The 6,226-nt window shown below is 35.5% G+C and overlaps 1 long non-coding RNA gene across 1 annotated transcript; it reads right to left on the bottom strand.

Annotated features, from left to right (window-relative positions):
* Nucleotides 1-547: 547 nt before the first annotated feature.
* Nucleotides 548-3,038, bottom strand: LOC309478629. The gene is made up of 3 exons (XR_014199063.1): nucleotides 2,817-3,038; nucleotides 2,090-2,300; nucleotides 548-2,002 (listed from the first exon to the last, which is right to left on the bottom strand). It is a non-coding gene; the product is annotated as an uncharacterized lncRNA (long non-coding RNA).
* Nucleotides 3,039-6,226: the final 3,188 nt, after the last annotated feature.

The following is a 6,226-nucleotide window of genomic DNA, read 5'->3' as shown; positions in this document are numbered from 1 at the left end:
GTCATGTAAACTGCCCTGTCAATCATCTTGTCACAGTTAAAATCCTGTATTAAATCTAATTTAATTTCCTACCGTTTCGGAGAGAAATGTAGTAGCACGTTCATCTGCCAGTGGGTCTTTCATGGACACTGTCCTCATGTGTTTGCAATTTGAATATAATAAAGCTGCATTTAAAAGTTGCTGCGCTTCACCAACGGAGTGGACGTCGCCTAAAACCAATCAGAGCGATCGTCATCGTGTAAAGCCCGCCTCAACGTTTCTGATTGGTGCCGCGATTTCCACGGCATGGAAATGGCCTTGAATGAGCTCTTTGCCAGACTTACTTGCAGAGCAAATCTAAAAATACAGTAAGAACAGTAACATTGTGAAATATTATTACAATTTAAAATAACTGTTTGAAATCTTTTGTAACATGATACATGTTTTTTTTGTGATAAATTTAATGCACCCTTTCAGAATAAAAGTATTAATTTCTTTCAAAAAAATTTAATAAAATCGGACCTCAAGTCTTTTAAATGGAAGTCTACATAAATATCTATAATTTATTTGATATAATATTATTATATCATAAAAATAGTCCAATTGTTATTCCCAAAAGGTAATAGAGAGGGGGATTTTGTGCATTGTTATAATGGAATATTATATAATTTTAGTTCTTTCTGGCTTGTTTAACTATAATCGTTCTCATATGCAAGAGAGACAGGTCCTTTTAGCTCACTTAATTCCTGTTATTTCACAGATGCAAGAAAATTAAACCAACTTAAAGCGAATATCCTCTGGGCACGTCAACAAATGTCTGTGTAGTGTTCCCACATGGAGATCTAAACATTGCTGTCACTGTCATTACTCATATCTTGTTATGTATGATGCTAAACAATACGTCAAGACTCCAACTGTTGCTGTGTACAACGTATGTAGGATGACCCTTCTTCTATCCCTATGTGTGTCATGTGTCTGATAATAATACACAACCCATTGTTATTTTTAACAGTCTCTGACCTTTGTCCAGTAAGATAGAATTGGACCATGGGCTAAAACTCTGAAAGGCCTGATGGCACACTGGCTTCTGTACACTGTTGGCTTGAAGTCGGAAGCGTCTACCAGCTACTGAATGAAATTGAACCTCCTGGATAAACGGGGAATGTCTTTACACATCCTGAAACAGAAAAACTTTCAGTTTGCGGAGCGGTCATCGACAGCTAACCATTTAGGGAAAGTTTTAGCACCCAAAAATGCTACTCACTCTCATGTTGTTCCAAACCCAAAAGACTTCTGTTCATCATTGAAGCACAAATGAAGATATTTTTTTCTGTCTCTCCATTGAAAGTCTGTTCACCCAAAACTCTTGACACTTCAGAATGTTCATAAAGAGATCGTAAAATAAAAACATGTGAATCGAGTAGTTTAATCCAAGTCTTGAAGAGACACGATCACTTTATGCTTGTTTTTTATGTGAAAAAGTAAAAAGTACCAACAAACCACTCAGCAAAGCCTCAGCAAGAGTATGGCAACATCAAAATGCAAACCTACTTAGTATGACAAGTGTGTTTCCTAACAAATGTTCATGTCTAACAAATGGAGACAGTGATTGACATTTACTATTAGCCTCATCTGCTTTTTTGGGGTTAAAGTTAATCGTAAATGTCAGTCACTGTCTCTTAAAATTGGTTAGCTTTGAAAGTCACAACACATTTCCCATGCGGAATAGGTTCACATTTGACTTAGACATCAGGAACAGTCTCTCAGGCCTTGTAAATACCTCCCTTTTGAGCATGACTTGCATTGGTCTCTAGGGATGGCGACAGGCGAGCAGAAACAGCCAGTTTTGTGCACACACAGAGGAAGTGTTGCATGCTTTTCTTTGTTTTGTTTTGTTCTTTGAAAACCGCTTTCTTCCTTGTCCCGAGGGGTCTCAGAAAGAGGATGTAACTCTTCACCCAGTTCTCCGATAATGGACCAGACAATGTTTGTTTGTTGGGAAGAAAGACCTTCCACCTGAAGCCTGCTTCTGCCAGATAGACATAAAGGTTAGACATCCATTACAGGATTAGTTCACTTCAGAAATATAATTTCCTGATAATTTACTCACCCCCACGTCATCCACGATGTTCACGTCTTTCTCTCTTCAGTCGATAAGAAATTAAGGTCTTGGAGGAAAACATTCCAGGATTTTTCTCCATATAGAGGACTTCAAGGTTCAAATTGCAGTTTCATTGCAGCTTCTAAGGGCTCTACACGATCCCAGCCGAAGAATAAGGGTCTTATCTACCCAAACGATCGGTCCTTTTCTAAAAAGAATTCTGAAAAAATATACTTTTTAACCACAAATGCTCATCTTGCACTAGCTGTGATGCGCCACACATTACGTAATCACGTTGAAAGATCTATATAAATCTATATAATCTATATATTTTAAAATATATAGAAAATAGAAAAATGGTAATAATACTTCACAATAATAAACAATTTTACTGTATTTTTGCTTAAATAAAATGCAGCCTCGGTGAGTAGTCTTGGTAGTCTTGGTGAGACAGAAATCTTACCGACCCCAAACTATTTAAATTAAAAATAGTGAATAAATTATTATAAAGCGTCAATTTATCATAAAAAAGGTGTATTTGACTATAACAGATGTTTTTCCAATTTTTATCATTTTCTCAAAGCAAAAGGATTTGAATTAAAATTGTATGAAATATATTAAAAAAAATGTAAGTAAAAACATATTCCTAACTACTAAATACTAAATAGATTTAGTGATTCAGAAAGATATATTGAACTCAGAATCAATTACTTAGGTTATAAACAGAGCATCCTACCTTTTTGTGACCTAAGATATCACTTTAATCACTTGAATGTCATCCAGTTAACAATACGTGGATCAGGACAGGTTACAGCTTGTGCTGCAAACAAAACACACAGCCACGCATAAACTACGTAAATGGCAAATCGGATTCAATTGCCCATACTAGAAAGATCTGGAGATTAATGCCTACCATCACCTTCAGTGCAGCATATCGGGCCTATATTTCATCAGTGATGGATGTCGTCTAACGTTCATGAGAAGATACAATCAAAAGCATCAAGCACTGGGCCAAGTTCATTTATCCACCGGCTTAGGATTTAATCTGCTATCTGAAGAGTTTTGCTCAAGGACATACGTGCAGTTTTATGTCTGAGATGGGGATGTTTATTCAGGGCCAAAAATGATTGAAATATCAATATATCTCTCCAATAAATTCATTCAGTGACTGCAGAGCATACAATTATTAAGAGATTTTAAAGTTTTCTGAAGAAACTATGAGTTGTTTGCCCATGCAAAACTTATGCCACGCATTTTATCTGTGTAGCAACTGATAACAAGATCACATAACAGAAGCTTACTGTCTAATTACTGTTATTGATTAGCACATCTGTATTTCCCTGGATGCATTTATATTTATTGTGAAGTGATTATGGCATTCTGTTACTCATCCGCTGCGCACCCTTCCTCTCTGATCGTATTAGTTCAAAGTATAATTTTTTAATATCGTCAATACGCAAATTGAGTTAGCGGATATCAATTCAATATTGACGACAAGCTTAATGTCTTGTAATGAGCTGTGGATTAAAGATTAAGGGCTTTATTGTGGAAGACACACCTGGCTGTTATCAAAGTAAAGATATCTCTTCAGCATGTGTCTGTTAGTGAAGTCAGAGAAGAGTTCACACATGTTTTTACTTTTACTTCCTCATAAAAATCATGCATGGTTCCTGTCATTCTACCTGTCAGTTTCAGAAATGGCGTGTTGCTTAAAAAAAATGAATACTCTCTAATTATACTCACCCTCAATTTGTTTCAAACCAGTATGACTTCTTCTTTCTTTGTGTCTTTTTTTTTTGTTGTTGTTAAAAGAATATCCAGGATGTTTTTTTTCCATTTAACGAAAGTGAATGGGGACTGGAGCTGCTAAGCTCTATAAAACACTATAAATGCATGATAAAAGAGGTCCATATGTATTGACACTCATGCACTATTGCTTCAAGTCTTTCGAAAGCACATGATAGCTTTTCCTGAGGAAAAGACTGACATTTAAGTCATTATGTTGCTGTTTTGTTCCTCTAAAACCCCAGTCTTTATTCACTTTCATTATATGAAAAAAACCCCAACAAAAAAAACTGTCTGGATGTTCTTCAGAAATTCGTCTTTCGTGTTACAAAAGAAAGATTGTCTGAAAATGCCAGGTTTAATTATACAAGGACAAGATTCTTGTGTGACTTAATGGCTAGAATTTCTAGAAAGCACGTCATGTTTAAACATGAAGGTGAGAAAATAACAGACATTTTTATTTTAGTGTGAACTGTCCCTTTAAATCTTACTTAATCACATAGCTCACAGAAATCAAAGTATTGTACATGAATCCTGTTGCAAGAATGAATATCCTTGAACATCTTATTAATGTGAAGTACTGTACCTTATCAAATAATACACTTTTGGTTCATTTGTACTCTTTATACTTAAAGGGAAGGTAAATAAATGTCTTTAGTGGTTACATACACTCACCCCCCCCCCCCCCCCCCTCCCCTCTCCTCCCCCTTTTAAACATTTATTAAAGAAGGAAAACCTTCTTGACCTTTCAGTACTAAAATAGTATTTGCCTGAAGTTTAAATGATAGTTTAAACTGGTCTATCAGGTTTTCTAGCGTGTACATTTCAAAACCTTTTGCAATCCACTGGCTTAACTTGTGCCAAAATAAAAAAGAAATGAAAGAAAAAACAACTTCTGCTTCAGACTTTCCCTTTAAAACAAGCCGTACACATGACAAACCCACAACTGTGTATTGCTGTCATCAGTTTCAGCTTTAATAAGCCACATTATGAAAGCAAATTGGCTTCTGTGGTGGAACTTCCAGATTTAAAAAAAAATGTGACAGCAATCAGTCACATACCTTATGCTAAATCAAATCTGCTTGAGGCAGAAGCTCTGAGAGTTGATTACAAAATGTTAAATGTCAAATTCATTATAAAGACTTAGGGGGTATTTTGTCGATAAAATGTCCGTGTCTGTCCTTCAGGCTAATCTTAGGTGTCAGAAACGGCAATTTATTAATTTGGCTAGTGTCCTGTTGGATTACTAAATCAATAAAACAGACGAGACCCTAAATATAATGTTCAATTAAAAAAAGTTACTTTAAATTGTAATATTTCTATTTTTTTATATTTCTATTCTTTTATTTTATTTTATTGTAATTATATGTTTTTATTGTATTTTTACCAAATAAATGCATCCTTGGTGAGTATAGGAGATTTATTTCAAAATCACAATCTTATCAACTCCAAACTTTTGCAAGATAGTGTATGTAAATAAGAACGATGATATAAATATCCTCAGACCATAACTACCTGCATAATGACAATGGACCAATTGTGGAACAAAACTGTTTATCAGCCAACTTTTCCAGAAAGTTTGATTTGGCAAGCTGTTTCGAACTCATAAATCAAACTCCAAACGGGCTTAGTTTTGGCCTGATTTTGTTTGTTTGATTTTGATTTTGTCACAGCAAGGGGGTATTCCAGAAAGCAAGGTTATCTTACCATCAAACCCAGATTTCATTGCAGAACTATTTGTTTCATTAGGGGAGAAAAACAGGTTTACTGGGAAAAGAGCTGTTCTTATGTGAATAACGCTCACAAGAGAATGAACTGCAAACCTGCAAGAATGACTACAAAGTCTACATGATAAACTAGCAGTCATTCTGAAACTCAGCCTGTGGCCTATGCGGGTAGAAATGAATCTGCAGCAGCAACTTTTAAAACTGAGAGAATGCAACCGTCTGGGGTCAGATGTTATGATAAGGATTATGCAAAAATACAGCTGAATGACACAACTATAAATGAGAATAATTGTCTTGGCTTGTGAAAAGACATCACCAGCACCACCTTGAGTGTCAAGGTTTGGCTGATTAGCTTTGGTATGTAATCCCTGCCACTCCAACTATATCATTAAACAGGCTTGAGGGAAATGGAGCAGTCAGATTCAAGAATAAAAAAAGAAATCCAAAATAGTTCAAGTAGGTATAGGCTACTAAGTAAGTTGTTAAGTAAGTTGTGCAGTCCATCTTGGTCCATCACAGGTCGAAGAACATAAGGGTCAAAGGTCAATAATAAGATGGTGGATGTGGTTTATTTACAACTACCAAAAGAACACAATTAATCAACAGTTGGAGCTAAGTTCATGAAATACTTCAC

This window comes from Leuciscus leuciscus, assembly GCF_965113295.1.
Source record: "Leuciscus leuciscus genome assembly, chromosome: 17".
NCBI classification, from domain to species: domain Eukaryota; kingdom Metazoa; phylum Chordata; class Actinopteri; order Cypriniformes; family Leuciscidae; genus Leuciscus; species Leuciscus leuciscus.
This window is presented reverse-complemented; position numbering and strand designations above follow the sequence as displayed.